The sequence below is a fragment of the Rattus norvegicus genome, chromosome 11, assembly GCF_036323735.1.
Source record: "Rattus norvegicus strain BN/NHsdMcwi chromosome 11, GRCr8, whole genome shotgun sequence".
Lineage (NCBI taxonomy): Eukaryota > Metazoa > Chordata > Mammalia > Rodentia > Muridae > Rattus > Rattus norvegicus.
The window spans coordinates 29,705,457-29,722,202 of NC_086029.1; the positions used below are offsets into that span (position 1 = coordinate 29,705,457).

Below are 16,746 nucleotides of genomic sequence, written 5' to 3' on the forward strand. Positions count from 1 at the left end.
GAAAGAGTACATTTATTTTATTTGTCATAGGTTATCAATAGTTTTTAAACACACAACTATGGAAATTATAGCATTTAATAGTGGCAATTAAATATTTTTCAGAGTAAATAAAAGTAAAGATCAAAATCGGCACAAACTTCTTACTATTTCTTAGTAATCATCAAGCTACTGCTGAGAGTAATGAAAGGCTGACTAAGAACAAAACATGAACATACTAGGAATAAAAAACTTTGAAGAAACTGCCAGTATCAAATGGTATGGTTTTTCCATAGTTATTTCTGTTTTAAATATAAATGGAAAATGATTTAAAATCCTCTTATTTTAATACTTTCCAGTTTATTTTTTTTTTGATAGAGACATCACATTTATGTAACATTAATGGGTTTCATTGTGTGGTTTTCAAGTAAGAATAATTTGCATACATATAGCCTTAAAGTATTATCATTTGTATGAAGTATACTCAAAGTCACATGTAGTATTATTTTTAATTATTTCCATCCAGAAATATAGAACTTATTCTACCAAATGTTAGCACTGTATCAAAAGTCAGAAGTCTCCCAAAAGTCCCCATACTTCATTTCCAAGCCTCTAGAAGAGATCAGCTCTCTCAGATTCCTCATGAGTGAGATTACACAGTTTGTCTTTCCTTGTCTGACACATTAAAAAAAATACAGTAAACAAAATAGATGTGAAAAGGTCCAAAGCAAAGTTTCACAGAATGATACTCTGTTTAAAAGCTTAATTCAAAAAGCTTAGAGTGACCAGCAACCAGTGCTTAAACATCTAAAAGCCAACAGAATGTTTGAGAGTAAAGAGAAACCATGTTTAGGGGCAACAAGAGGGATGTAAAGTGAATAAGTAAAAATAAATAAATTAATCAATTGATTTAATTAATTTTTTAAAAAGATTAAGAATAAACCAAACCAAAGAAAGTTGGGCAGAGGCCAATAGTTAGGCCTTTCAAGCATTTGAGGAATGCACATGCAACACATTCCAGGATCCCTTATTCCCACCCCCACCCCCACCCCCACACCCCATCCTGCCCCACAGACTCTGGGGTTGTCTATTTTTCCACCTTAGGCCACATTGTAGAAAAAAAAAGCAAAAATTATCAGGAGAAATAGATGTGCTTATATGTTTGCTCTGAAGCTCTACTCTAATAACCCCTTCTCTTGTAATTAGAAGAAAGTCACAGTCCATTGGGAAAGGGAAAAGTTATATACATTAAAGGTTCTGACACAGGGAGAAAAGGCAGTGAAGATAGCAGCTAGAATTTGCTAGCTAAGCTTACTTTCCTTCTAATCATTCTTTAATTCCTTGTTCTCCTGCCCTCATATCATTTCAATTAAATTCTTGTGCTTCATCAATGCAAGAATGCAGTAGGATGGTGTTCTGTGTTGATGGGTGCTACCTGACTTAAATAAATAAATCAGTACTTTGTGGAGAGAATTGTTAGTGAAGAGCCTTCTTCTTCTCAGTGGTCACAAACCATGGATTTACCTACATTATTTCCAAATGTCTGACTTACCACTGCTAGAGACCAAGGGAAGAAAGGGTTTAGGTTTTATTCCTGATGTGTTTAATTTGTAGGAGTTGGTAGATTATATCATAGTTTCCATCAGATCCTGTCAGAGAGTAAGAAAGCCTTTCTAGCTTCATGATGACCTTCACTCAGTGAGCTGGACTGCTTGTAGGTCAGCAGCCACTAAAGCCACGCAAGCCAATGGAATAAGGAAAGGAGGACATGGAATAGCTGATCTACCAAAGCTAAGTAAGAAGAGAACTTCACAGAGTGGGACAGGCTCCATGGAAGTCACACCTCTGTGTTGGCCTGCCAGGTCTTCTTTTGGGTCTTACACCAAGACTTGGATGGAGATTGAAATAATCTTTACGAGATTGGTCATTTCGGGTGCATCAAAGTGAGCCAGTGCAAGCCCCTAGCTTACTCCTCCTTAGTCTCAGTCAGAGTTACTTATCCATTCCTGGGAGAAGTGGGTGGGTGGGTGCATCAGGGCTAACTCCCCACAGAAGATAGTCCTCTCATGCTGCCTCCCAAGGAACCTAGAGTTCCATCTGTTCTAACATGACTTAACTTTAATTGCCTTCACTTCTTATTGATATATCTTAGCAATAGTTTTGGGTTGGAGAAAGAGAAGGATCCCCCTCAACCTAAGTCTAGTTAAATCTTCTGACCAATTGATAACTAAGAATTGTTATGAAATATAATGGTGTGAGGGGTACCTGGAAGGCACATGCCAAGCTGCCTCCCTGAGAAATTACACCGTGGAACATGGAATTTATTTGGAGGAAAGGAAGGGAGTGAAGACCTGGAGAAGGGATAGAGGCAGAGGAGAGGACGTGTAGACAGGGAGGCAGATTGGAGCAGAGTTGTGAGGGCAAAGAGAGGGGCACAGAGAAGAATAGAAAGGCAGAGAGACACTGTCCAGGAACACATGGAAAAAAGAGACAGAGGAGAAAGGGGAGAGGCAGAGACAGAGACAGAGGAGAAAGGAGAGAGGCAGATGGAGAGAGAGTGGCAAAGCAGTCATTTTATATGTAATCCACACCGGAAGCGTCTGGGTGCAGATGATGACATAAACTAGGAGGAGCCTACTGGAGTTGCCTGCAATCTAACAAGAATCCCATACCACTGACAATAAACGCATAAAGCTTTTCTTCCTTCCCAGGTGTGATCCTACAAATCTCACCAGAAAATTGATTTGAGGGAAAAGAAAAGAAAAACCAACTTGTTTCTCCTGCAAACATACTGACTCCTGTTATTGTATTTTCAATTGTAATCTCATCCAAGACATTTCAGAAGGATCCTTGTAATCTCAGTTATCAAAAAAGAGACTAGAAGGTCGGTGCTTCTCTGTCATTCTTTGATGTATAGCTGGAGAGAGAACACATAAGTAGATCTAATAAGATACTGAGTGCCAAGACAGTGTGAGATTCCATAGCCCATGGCCACACTAGGTGTGTCATTCTTTCATGATGACCACTCTCTTAACCCATATGTTTAAAAGCGATCTTAAAGGTGTCACAATAAACAGGACTCTTTTCTGAGACACCCACACATGCATGACATCTACTTTAATCTTCTCTCAACCCGTTTCTTTCCATTTTCGAAATATCAACTCTCCTTTATAGTAGCTGATCTTTAAATCATTTTACTATTTTAAATAATGGCCTGTGAATCCTTCATCTATCAAAGTACACAGTTACTACACAACTGAAATGATATGCTGTATATTGTCCCATATGGAAACCCATTATCCGATTTTATCTCTAAAACATTAAGGGACCATCTCAGAGTGTTTTGGGCCAAAGAATAGACCAGTACCTCTTCCCTTTTGCCACTAATACTTTCCATATAAAACACATTTTGTTTGAAATTTCAGCAAATTGTAAATTAAAATGAGACCCATGTAACCGTAAATAAACATAGTCATGCTGAAATCTATTATCAGGATTTTTTCATGAACTTGCTATAAACCATATTAAAACTTTGTCATCATAGATGAACACTCTGTTTTAAATCTCCTTATTCCAATTTGGCATCATTCTAGGGAGAATCTAATTTAACATTGAGTTATCATTCTGATCACTGGAAGTTCTATCATCTTGCTTTTTAATAATTGCCTGTTTTCAATATTATGTATGTTGGAGGTATTGTAGTTACCTAATGTCATGAAACAATCCCTGGAAATATTTCAGGCGCACTATTGATACTACTTTTTATGAATATGTAAAACAAACACTGTAAGAAGAAAATAAAAGGCTTTCTCGACATTACTCACCATTGTATCTTCAGGTGAATTCTATGCTACTTTCAGTTTACTACAGTGTTCAATTCCAGTTCACATGAGAACGTGTCATTGAGACTGACTAGTTTAATTTGATCAAACACTAGAAACACATTTTCCATATTTTCCCTAAAAGTGTTACATTTCTTCAAGGCATTTTGTCCTGTATTGTGCTTCTGGCGTTATCTGGGTGATATTAGATAGATAGATAGATAGATAGATAGATAGATAGATAGATAGATATAGATATAGCTATACTTGATATATTTATATACATAATTGATATATATGTATGTATATATATATATATATATATATATATATATATATATATATATATATCCTGGGTTCCTTTTGTTGTTATTGGTATATATTCCAAACTTAGCATTTGTGAATTTTAGAATAAATGAGGTAAAATGACTTACCTCTTCTGGTCACTGACAAAAGACATAATTAATTTATCTATAAGACCTGCAGTTAGAATTTACCCATTTCTGTTGGTCCATAGAGAAGTACAGGCATCAGAAGTATATATTTGCTAAACTATAGATAGCATTTTAGTACTGAGACCAGTGGCTTGTGAGGCAAATAAGTCTTATATTTTTTTTGACTCTTGTGCTCATAATCTTCTATTTGATATTATGATCTTTGGGCAATGGGAGGAAAGAGTTTTATGAATGATAATATAGATGGAAATGATGAACTAAGAAATAGGTAGAATGATAAATATATTTCAGTCATTCTAAATATCATAATTAAAACTTCAAAAGAACCACTTGAAGTAAGAATAACTGAAAACTGAAGCCTCAATCCAATCCTGTAACTGGGCCTCTGAAAAGTGTACAGGCAGTGAGTACAGTTGGGAATTACAAACGGGTGGGGAGTACTGTTCCACTCCATCAGACCGGAATGACCAAACATTTTATAGCCTAAACTCAAAATTCAATGATTCCAAATCCCGGAGGATAGTATTAGGCTCCTATCGATGAACATTTTTATTTGAAAATTCTTATAGGGAGTATTGAGGAGCAAGGGTATAGGGTGAGTTTTTTCCATTTTAGAGTCTAAGGTCTTATGCCGTGTAGCAATTAGCTTTTAACCTCACAGTATTCTTTTATCGGTTGCCAAAAAAAGCAGGTTGACTATTTTCTTTTCCCAGGGTAAGCCTTTGGAAAGAGTCCAAATCATTTAAATTTGATGTATCCTGCTCAGTTCCTTCACTTACTGGCTGACCGGTTCTGTAAAATCCTACGTTAACATTTAAGACGTTATTATAAAAAGCATTTTAAAACAGTCCACTCCAAGTTCACAAACATAGCAGATTTCATTCTCTCTGCCCTGAAGCAAGTTTATTTCTACTTGATTTATTATAGTTAATAGAACGCACACATATATTTCAGGAACGAATCATGGACTAGAGACTTTAGGCAGGCACTCTCATGTTTCACTGGGGTCACTGGTGAACAGCACTGCGACCAGCCATCACCACCAGGAGCATCTCCTGAAAATGAGTCATGATATCTTCACCAAAATAAAAGTAAAGTATCTTACACGCTTACTTATGTGTCTCTTGCCTCCATGCTCAACTTAGGTGAAATTTTCTTTTTAAAAATGTAAATAAATGAAGTGAGTTGTTGTGGTAAACTATCCAACCCAGACAAGCCCATGCAACAAAAGCACAATCAATATGAGTACAAGCTGCACGCCTAGATTGGGCAGATCTGCCACTACACTACTCTATTCCCCATCTATGAGTTCCCTTATAGCTTGTGGTTTCTCCAGGCCACGTGCTTCATCTCCATCTTCCTTCCACCTCTTCTGTAAATAAAGGAAGTACTTAGACTGTCTACCATATATAAGAAAATTAATTATTTTACCACATACTTCTTTCCTTTGCATGCATGGCAATCTTTGAAGTCAAGTCTGCACACATGGGCACACACATGCACACACATGAACACACATGCACACACATGAACACACATGCACACACATACATACATGCTATTCATTTTCAGGTCTCTATAATGTAGACTGTGTATAACAATGCATTGCCAGGCCCAGACTTAATGTACAGAAATCACATTAAGTATATGGATCTAATATGATACTGGAAGAAAATTAATTCAAAGTTTAGAAATGGTTTTGAAGAGTATGTTGGTAGTATTGGAAAAGCACACAGATGGCTCTTACAGAAGACCGATATTTTAAACCCAGCACCAACCTGGCATCCAACAACCATTTGTAACCTGGTTCTGGAAGATCTGATACCCTCTTCTGACCTCTCTGGCCACCAGGCAAGTATGTGGTGAACAGACATAAATTCAGAAGAAGAAAATATAAAGACAAGCAAAATAATAACAACAAACCCTAAACACTGAAACCTACAAAATAAAAATTAATCAATCTATTTTTAAATGTAAAAACGCATTGGCACAAAGTGGAGTAAGATTATAAATATGGCATAACTGTTTTACTGAAGGTAGCAAAAAGGGCATGCATGCCATGCACCAAGTCCATCTCTCCAGTTAGTGCTTAATTAGCCTTTGTTCACACACCCAGAGGCTGTTCCTTCTTCAAAACAATTGCCTGGATGGACTCTCCTCCTGTTGAATGTGATTTCAGGTGCATTTCTACCATTGAATCTGTCTAACATGCTTACCTAAATGTGGATGAGTATCAAAGGGAGAGAAAAGCAAGAAGTCCCTATGATGGAATGACGTGTTTATCTAAACATAAGAGAGAGTAAGTATTATATGCTATTAGCATAATAAAGTCTCTGTATGTAAACATATACTACTTACTTCCTCTTATCATCATACCCATGTTGGATTATTTCCTATTCAATATCTTTTGAATCATGAACATGAGGAAATTTTTTTAGTTTATTCTGAAATTCTGAATGGGTGTTTTGACATGCATTATCTATTTACATGTAAATGATGGGTTTTCCAAGTAAAATTATCTGTGTTATCTTCTCTATTCCTTTTGCTGGTAAAAGATGGTTTATTTTTATTGAATTATTTGTCTGTAAAACTTTTACATTTCTTTGAGATAATGTGTCTGACTTTTAATTAGACCTATATATTCAAATAAATATAGTCTTTTTTACATTGAATAGCTATAAATTACCAGGTTCCATCCCATCACTGAAATATAAAATACTCAAAAATACTAATATACAAATAATAATAATAATAATAACTAGTATTTATATTGTATATGTTTATACAGACTCGATGAAAACTGGAGTATTTATCTTTGGTGTGACATTCAATGTCTGCTTTTTCATAGCAGTATTTCATATTTTTTTACAGCAACAAAATTCACACCAGAGTTTTACAGACCCCAAATACCAGGACATTAAATTTTTGTTGGGGGGGATAGAATGAGTGGTCATACTTTATATAGGAACCGAAATCATATTCTACTCATGACTTAGCTTTTCCTTTTCTTGTTCATGTAAAATATGGTTGGTTGGATCTACTTAGAGCATGGGTAGAATGGTTTTTATAATATTACATTGTATACTCTGTTCAATTCATTTACTATACATGGTAATGACTATTCTACCCTGTCCCAGGTGCTCTTTAGCCGAGGACAGCCAGTCTAATGGCTGGCTGTATCAGTATGCACTTGTCAGGAAAGGAGACCTGTGAGTTTCCATGAAGTGGTGTTTCTTACAGCTGTGTTGTGCACAGGTCAGACCGACACAGCTTGAGTGATTTCTTTTTGCATTTAGTGAGCCGGTCTTCCCATTGATACCTATATTATTTATTTTCATAATTGCCAGCATGTTCTTTCCCATTTACTGTTTTAAGGAGAGAGAAAAGAGCCTGAGGTTAGTGGCCTCCTCATGTTTTCATTTCAAAGGCAAACATAAAATATCATTTAATTAGATCCTTTCTTCTATAAAATTTATTCTAATATTTTATTTTTAAGAACTTACTATTATTTCAATTAAAGCTGATAGTTAATAGTCTCATCCTTTATACTCTTATTCTAGAACCAACCAATGTTTTCTGAGCACAGTGTCAGATGAAATAACTCTCTGTCCCAATCAGAACAATGGTTATTGTGACTGGAAGCTCTAACTTGCTCCATATTGAAATATTCAATTACTCTGCTACCTTCTTCTGAATTCAAAGTCCTACTTTCTTAACGTTTCCTTTTTGTTTGTCTTGGAGAGTACTTTCTCTTCCACTAGAAAATGGGTAGTGAAGTATTCCATCATAAAAAAGAAAATAAGTCATTTTATTATGTGAAAACAACACCTAATATATTGATGTGGCTATGACAAACAGGATCATGTGGTAACTAAAGTCCACGCAAACCACTACATCTAAATTTCCACTGGAGATAATCAGGCAAAATTAAGAGATATTTTCCTGACATGGTTCCTAAAGTATCAAAGGAAAAAGAAGTTGTGAAAATTCACCAGGTCTGGAAAATAAACCCTTTACATTTTCCATATTTCTGTAATTAAAATTTTACTTTATTTCTCCTTTTCCCATTGTCTTCACCCCTCCCCATGCATCCCTTGCTCACTCTCAAATCCCTGGCCTCTTTTCCTTTAATTTTTGTAACGATATGTATGTTATCCATATGTATATGAACTCAGGGCTATTGGAACTCACTTGCTATTGGATAACCAATTCCGTGGTTTTTTTTTTTCCCAGAAGATTGTCTCTCCTGCTCTCGGAACTCTCTATTTGACCATTATTCTTTGTCTAGAGTTGAATCTTTGCAATAGATGGGACCACTACAGAAAACCCACAATCAATCAAAATGCAGAAAAAATGAGAGCATGTGTTTCCCATTCCCAACTGATACATCTATAACATAATTCCTATGACTAAAGCACAGGGATTACTGAAGAAGAGGAAGCAGAAAGATTGTAAGGGTCAGAAGAACAGGAAGTTTGCTGTGAGATTGTCTCCAAGAAATGCCAGAGAGATTGCCAATGGGGATGGATGTAGTAGGCAGTCCTACTACATGAGTGTCTCAGGCAGAATGATTGAGAGTTTGAGTTTAGCCTGAACTAAGTAGAGAGACTGTAAAAAAAAATCACAACAAAAACACATCAAAGTGAAGCATAGAAAAAGTCAAAAGGAATGTGGGAATCACAGTTAAACACATCCTGAATGCAGGAAGAGAAAAATCATAGACATATCTCATCATATATATATATATATATATATATATATACACACATACCTATATATACATATATATACATACATACACATACACACACACACATATATATACATATATACATATATATATATGAAGTGTCATATTCTCAATACAGTGGTTCTATGGACAAATGATAGTGAGATTGATTGGTCAGTGAATTCCAAACAGAAGGGACTATATTTTGCTGTGACAGGAAAATGGACGTTGTTATAGGCATCTGACCTGCCCATGTTCTTACGAAGTTCATTTGTGTTATGATTATATTCCGTTGCTAGTTCTCAAAACCAGACTTTACTGTGACTTTTCCTTCTCATCTGTAGATTTCTAAAAATAGTAACACAGTGTGTACTAACTCTTAACACCAGAGTTCACAACGGTAAATCATTCTGAAAAAAGGAACACAAAACAACACGCAAATCTGGTTTATTTAAAAAAATTTTTTTTGGCTTGGAAAGAATTGTACATTTTAGGTAACCGAGCTAAAAATTACAGCTAAAAATTGTAAAATGTAATTAATTAATTAATTAATTAATTAATTAAATTGAACAAGATCTTCATCAGTAGCTGATGTCTTCTGTTGTAATGCAGGCTTTTCATTTGTTCAGCTCACATTTTTGTCCTCTAGGAGGAATAAGTTTCAGGAAAACATGTTATTTCTAAATTGTGTGATATATCTACCTGAATTTTTCTTATACTCATCAAAGGTTTGCTAAGATATTGGTAAAGCAGAAAAATTGTTTGTTTTTAATTTCTAGGACCATGGGAATGCACTTGGACTTCACAGTTGTGAGAGTTGGGTCAGCTGAAGTTTGGAACTGAGGTTCTTAAAATGGGTTGGGGTTCTTTAGAAATGTATCTGTGTCTGTGCAGCTAATATTCATAAGAGAAAGCCCACAGCGTCAGCGAGAAAAGGGTAAAAGGTCCCATAAATGTTTGATGTTCCTGATGTCGTTTATCTTATTCTTTCTTTGCTCTTTAGGTAATATATGTAAATTATGTTAACAATGAGGCTAAGGCTCTCCGTTTTAAATGAATCCTAATCATAGTTCATGTTTTCATTGGCCTTTAAAAAAGCTATAGCTGTTTTGGGAAGGACAAATAATTTGATAGGGCCTTTTTACAGTGTGAAAATGTATTCACTGTCTTCGGATCCCCAAATATTCCCTATTATTTCTTCGTTCTTCTTCCTTTGTAGAAGTATAAGCATTAAACTCGGATTGTACCTTTGGGTCTGTTTTACAATTCCAAATATCAACAGTTGTGTGTCTCCCTGCTTTTTTTGGAATACACAAAGCTACATTTAAGATAAACAACTGAAGTTAATTTTTATTTTATTTATTTACTTATTTATTTATTTATTCATTTTTTGTTTATTTTTGTCATTCTACAAAATTTGCTTTAGAGGCCAGTCTGCAACAAGAAAATATTACTTTACAATTTTGTGGCTCATTTTGTTTTCAACAGAGTTAGGCTTAAAGTGCAAAACAGACATCCTAGCCCAATGTGATTACTCCAGACTTTGAGAAGAGGAGCCATAAACTTTGAAGGAGTAAGCATTCTTTCAGTATTCGCTCAATGAACACAGCAGAGACAAAGTTAGAACTCCGAGTTCCTAATTTCAATGTCCTATTCCAATTGCTTCTCAAATTAGACGTGTTCTGTACTTTCGATTTTTACTTAGGTCTCTGAAAAATCTTGTCTCGATCTATTTGTAGTTCTTTTTCTGGGTTTAAAGTGTTTCCAAAGCTTTAAAAACTCTTTTAGAAATATGGAAGTAAGAGAAGTGTTAATAGATTCTAAGTCGATGGGTTGTATTTCTGCAAAATACTAATAGAAGTATTTGAACAGACTTGCCATTTTACTCATTGATCTTATCCTTCTAGAATAGATACAATAGAATGTGGCTAAGCCATCTATGTTATCGTGAAGCTTGCAATGATTACATGGGACAAAATGGAATATTTTCTTGATAAACCTTTAAATATTATTCAGTGTTTGATCCCAAGAGTCAAATAAGTAAAGAAATGTATAATTGTACACTGAATTTTCTGTCATCATGCATAGTCCAATCGGAGATAGAGTACCACAAAATGGCACTGTGTCAAGGGGAAAATACATGAGTGGATGGATAAAACAAACAAAAGTTTCAGGGGAGAAATAGATATCATGTCTGGTGTATTTTAAATAAAAGTAAATGGAAAAATGTCTCATCAATTGTCAAGCCAAAAATCTTCAAATGTTTGAAGTGATCACAATTTTTCTTTGTAATTTTATACAAAGAACATTTATTAATATTTATATATTTTTGAAAATGTCATATTAGGAGTATTGAATTCATTCTCCCCCTCCCTTTCAATTCCTTCTGTGTTCCTCCCACTTGTCCTCAAATTCATGGGCTTTGTTTCCTTCTAATTGTTACAAATACAACCCCCTCCCCACACACACACACAGACATGCGCACATAAAGACACATACAATGATAAACACAATCTTTGGAGGTAATTTAGTGTTGCTCATATTTAGGGTTGACCTCTTGGCTAGTATATCACAAGCTTCATCCCTAAAGATGAATATCTCTGTTCATAGGAAATGTTAATTACTTGTCGCTCTTCTTTAGGTGTGAATCCTTGTGAGAGTTGAAGGAGACTATTTAACTGAAGGAATAGGGCACTTTAGGGACAATTATTGGACTTAATAATAACCACAATTTAGAATCGCTTGAGTTTCTCAATATTTTCTAATTGGTTAAGAAAATTATAGAACATTGCCAAGTTGCGTTTGTTTTCTGTTTTCATTTGTTTGTTTGTTTTTTACAGACTCCTCTGTATTATGCTACAGTGGCTTGTGAAAACAGGAAGAACTTAATTTTGGGGATCAGGGCAAACACACTTGTTTCTGTCTATTTCCTGCTACTGTCAATGTCTTTCATGTGCAGGGGAACTCCTGAATTCTACTGGGCACCTGTAGATGCTTTGGATAGTTTTCCATGACTTGATATAGATTGTTGAATGATTCATAAGCGAGAGCTACATGCAGTATAGTGTTGTCTGAGGCTGGCTCACTTTCCAGTGTTAGTTTAACAAACAGTTAAGAAAGTGGTCACACTGGGAACTTTCCACAGTGTCTCTGAAGCTAAGATTCCTTGGCAGGGATTGACATTAACCCTAGCAGTTATTTATTGAGATCACAGAGATGATAGAAACTCCACTGTTGTTTGTTATCAGACTAGTCTGAACCATAGCTCTCAATGACTTCTACTTATGTTTCCTGAATATGTTTCATTTGTTTGGTTTTCACTATGCAGCTCTGGCTGTCCTGGGACTCGCTATGTAGACCAGGCTCAAACTCAGAGAGATCCACCTGCATCTGCCTCCCAAGTGCTGGGGTTAGTCATGCACCGTTATTCCCCCAGTTTGTTTCCTGAAACATTAACCCCTGCTTCCATGTTCTGCACCTTGCATCTCAAGGGTTTTAGCATGGACTGTTTTCTGATACTCTAACCTGATCCCTCCCTCAAATTTGTGCATCTCTCAGCACACAACAGAAATTTCACCCCCTTCCCTTTCCCTTTCCCTTGCTACAATCCTCCTCTTCAAGGTCTAGTTCAAGGGAGCTCCTGCTTGACCTTCTCTCAAGCTCCCAATTTGGAATTCCCTGCATTCTCAAGGGACTTTTCATTCCCCTGAGCACTTCACAGCTTGGTATTTCCAGGGTCGTCAACCTGACTCTTCCACCACATGCTAATCCTCTGGGAGCAGTGACCATTTCTCCGTTCATTTTAGTAACTTAGTAACTTCGTATGTAGTCTCTTAGGAACATGTATAAACTGCATGTCATGTTTCATTGAGGAATAATAGAAAACCCCAGAAAGAGCTTGATGTAACTCTTCATGACAGATATTTACTGATGGAAGAGTTCAAACTATTATTGACTCCAAATTACAAATACATATATATATATATATATATATATCATATTTGTATTTAAATGCATTTTAAAGATGTGCTAATTTGAATGAATGTTCACATTCATTACAATATAATAGGGTCTGGAATATTAAAATGATTAAGATATTTGCAAACAACACCATACATGCAGTCACATGAATTTACATATAAAGAATACTTCACTGTTACAGTAAAGATCAAAATCTAGGGTTACCTAATTTTACATTCATTTAAAAATTGGTACATTTAAATCCTCATTTTAATACATACTTTTATTCATGTTATGAAATATAATGCGGCTAGGGGGTACTTGGCAGGTCCATGCTAAGGTGCCCCCCCCTGAGAAGTTTTGCTGCCCAATAGATCTGGTATAAAGGAAGTTTATTTGGGGAAAGGGAGGGCAAGGAGGGCCAGGAGAAGGTGTACAGGCAGACAGACAGGAGCATAGACATAAGAGCAGATGAGGGGGGACAGAGGGACAGAGAAAGGCAGAAAGGGGTAGAGAGAGAGACCAGCCAAGAACACGTGGGGAGAATGGGAGGGGGTGGTGAGCAGTCCTTTTATATGCCACTTACACGTGGCAGCAGCAGGTAGTGACAGCAGCTGATGATGGAAGCCATTACAACAGCCTTGGTAGGAGTCTAGCAGAATCGCCTGTAAGCAGTCATTTCATTGTTTGAGAACGTTATACATTGTGTTCATTCACCACCTCTCCCTACTGTTCTCCTAGACCCATGCCCCCTTTCCATACCCTCTCAGTATGGATATATATATATATGTATATATATACATATATATATATATATATTCATCCAGTCCAAATTAGTGCTAACCCTATACTTGTATCTGCTGAAGCATCTTCCACTTACCATGGATCGCTCCCTTAAGGAAAAATGATTCTTTCCCAACAGCTATCAGTCACTAACAGCTCTTCAGCTCACGGTGGACTTTGTGCCAACCTCCCTTCTTTGTGCTGGGATATTATCTGACTTGATCTTGCACAGGTTATGTAAATGCTGTTAACAGCATTTGTGAGTTTGTGCAATTGGCCTGCTGTTTCTGGAAAACACCCTTTCAGTATAGCCGTCCACCTTCTTTACAGTACGTGAAGATGAACACAGAAACCTGCACATGATCAAGGTATAGAGAATAAGAGACTAGGGACTAGCTGGTCGGTTTAAAAACGTAGATTTATGACATTAAAGTGTCTGCTCAGCAACCTGTCTCTGGGCTTTGAACTTACTAACTTCCTGTGAAGACAGTTAGGTAGTGGACTCTTGTTATATACTAAAAAAGAAAAGGGTGTGTTTTGTAGTTAGTGGCGGTTTATTCTTGTCATTTATTTATTATTTTAGAATACTCGTTCTTACTATGGTGAGAAAAGCTTTTGATAGAGAGGAATCTGGGGATTCTACATTTCAAAAAATAATAGTATCATGAGCTGTGTCTTGAGATTTTTAAAAATTATTTGTGAAATTAATCACTATACTTCTTAAATTTTTTACCTAAGAAAAAGTTAGACGATCCTAGGCATGTAAGCATTTAAGAATAAGAATACATATCAAATATTTGCTGTTAGTAAGTCATAAAATAAACAATTATTTGGTATAAGGATTAATTTATGCTTATTAAAGACAAACTCAAAATTTCTCCTAAGAATTTTTCCATTGCTTTCGAGGGAAAATAGTTACATCATTTCTCCCTCCCTTTTCCTTACCCCCAAACCTCCCATACACCTCTCTTGCTCTTTTTCAAAATTACGCCCTCTTTCTTCATTAATTTTTATGCATATGTATATGCCTATATATTCCAAATATAGCCTGCTCAGTGTGTATAATGTTGCTCATGTATGTTTCCAGGGCTGATAGGCACCGGGCATCCAACTGGGGTGCTCTTCCCTGGAAAGACTTTCTCCCCCCTCAGTATCTCTTGGTTGTCTGCAGTATTTTTGTGCAAGGTTGAGGTATAGAGGATTCTCTCCTGTCTCCTTCGGTTCTGTCTATGTCTATGCTGTCGTTCAGCTCACATTTGAATGACCACTGTGGTGAGAATCTATGTGTGGCTTCCAGCATTACTAGAAGATACAGTCTCACAGCAAATACTCTCATCCTCTTGCTCTTGCAGTCTTTCTGCCTTGTCTTCTGAAATGTTCACCGAGCCTGAGGTACAGGGGTATTTTTACATCTATTCATTGGAGCTGGTCTTGACAACCCTGCATTTTGATTGAACTTTTCTGTAATGGTCTCAATCTATTACAAAGAAATTTGTCTTCATGCGGGACGAGGACTGTACCTATCTCTGGGTATAGGGACAAATAGCAGCTGGGATTATGTTGGTTCAGTAAAGATCTGTTCAATAAAAGAGAAGCCAAAACCAGCACCAGAAAACTACTCAGCTACTCAGTGCTGGTGAAGTTATAGATTTTGGAGTATGATCTACAAGGAATTTTTATTTTTACCTAAATAATTAAATTGTGGCTGAATTTCTATAGTTCAAAACAAACCAGTTTTTCAGAGTGCATATTAAAATTTTATAATCATTAATGTTGACAACGCCACCATATTTAACATAGTCCAAAATGACAGACAGATGCATGTTCATTGTAGAAACTGTTAGAAACTCTATCTGATCACAGGCCAAAATTCATCGTTTTTAAGGATTTAGGAAATTCAAGTCAGAAATTCAAACATCAGTCATCAAACTCAAGCATTTGATCATAATGCAAAAGGAAGACATGTTAACATGATAATTACATTCAGAGTAAGGACAATAGCAAATATCAAAAATCTTGGCTTTTGGTAATAAAAGCATCATGTTTCTATAAGAGCAAATATCCTTGCATATGTAGGAAGGCACAAAATTGATACTATACTGTACTCTCAAATCTGATCTGAGGTCTTGAAGCAGCTTGAATTGGTGTTACCTGGGATGACAGCTGGTTCAAAGCAAAGAGTGCAAGCTCTGTGCTGACAAACCAACGGCAGAATGAGTTTCTCCAACGTAACATGGGTATGCACGCACCGTAGTGGCAGTGGACACCTTAGATTCTCATAGAACTGTGAGTCAACTCTTTATCATTGAGCTTTCGAAACCTATTACTGACGCCAAGTTCTTTACAACCCCAGTGCTTAATTACAGGATGACATGTGAGTCATGACCCATAGTTTAAGCTATGGGGTGAGGAGCAGTGAGTTTCTCTGCCCTCTCTCATATCACGTAGCAGGTGTGTCCAGGGATAGACAGGAATGCATTTCTCCTGCTTTGGATGGGATGAAATTTTCCAGTGTCCTGAATCACTTAGAAGTTACCCTCATCAAGTTGAAGATGTCGTTATTTATTAAGTAATGTCGCTATGCCAACCCCTATCTTTAGGGCACATGCACACACAAACCTAAAAATCGATGATATTTAATAGGTGAGAAAACCTAGAATGCTTTTGCCTGAATTCACTATGGAATAGGAATTTATACTCACTCAGTGATGCCGTTTGCCCCCTAGCACTCGTACTTGCTAGAAATGCAGTTCACAAGAAAGTTACTAACTTGCTCAGAATAACTGAAAGTGACCACACATTTCAGTAAGATAATTAAGTATCATGGATGCAGATTTTATCTGGAGGAGAAAGTGATGTATATTTGTGATTTCTTTGTATACATTTTTCTACGCAATAGAAACAGGCTTGAGAATTCTGTGAGGCACATGTTTTAATTGTGCCAAGTTGCATAAATGCCCATATCGTTTGTGGTTGTGTTTGGGGGTACTAGATATTTAACTGAGGACCTCACGACTGCTAC

General features: G+C 36.3%; 1 long non-coding RNA gene across 20 annotated transcripts in view; it reads left to right on the plus strand.

Moving 5' to 3' along the window:
• LOC103693508 (uncharacterized) overlaps window positions 1–16,746 on the plus strand; it is a 490,050-nt gene that overhangs the window by 409,667 nt on the left and 63,637 nt on the right. For 16 of the 20 annotated variants that reach the window (XR_010056223.1, XR_010056218.1, XR_010056220.1 and 13 more), the window contains one exon: window positions 1–16,746. This exon is cut by the window's left edge and continues 19,780 nt beyond it; it is cut by the window's right edge. The exons of the other annotated variants lie outside the window; for them this stretch is intronic. This is a non-coding gene — a long non-coding RNA (uncharacterized LOC103693508). 20 annotated transcript variants of the gene reach the window in all.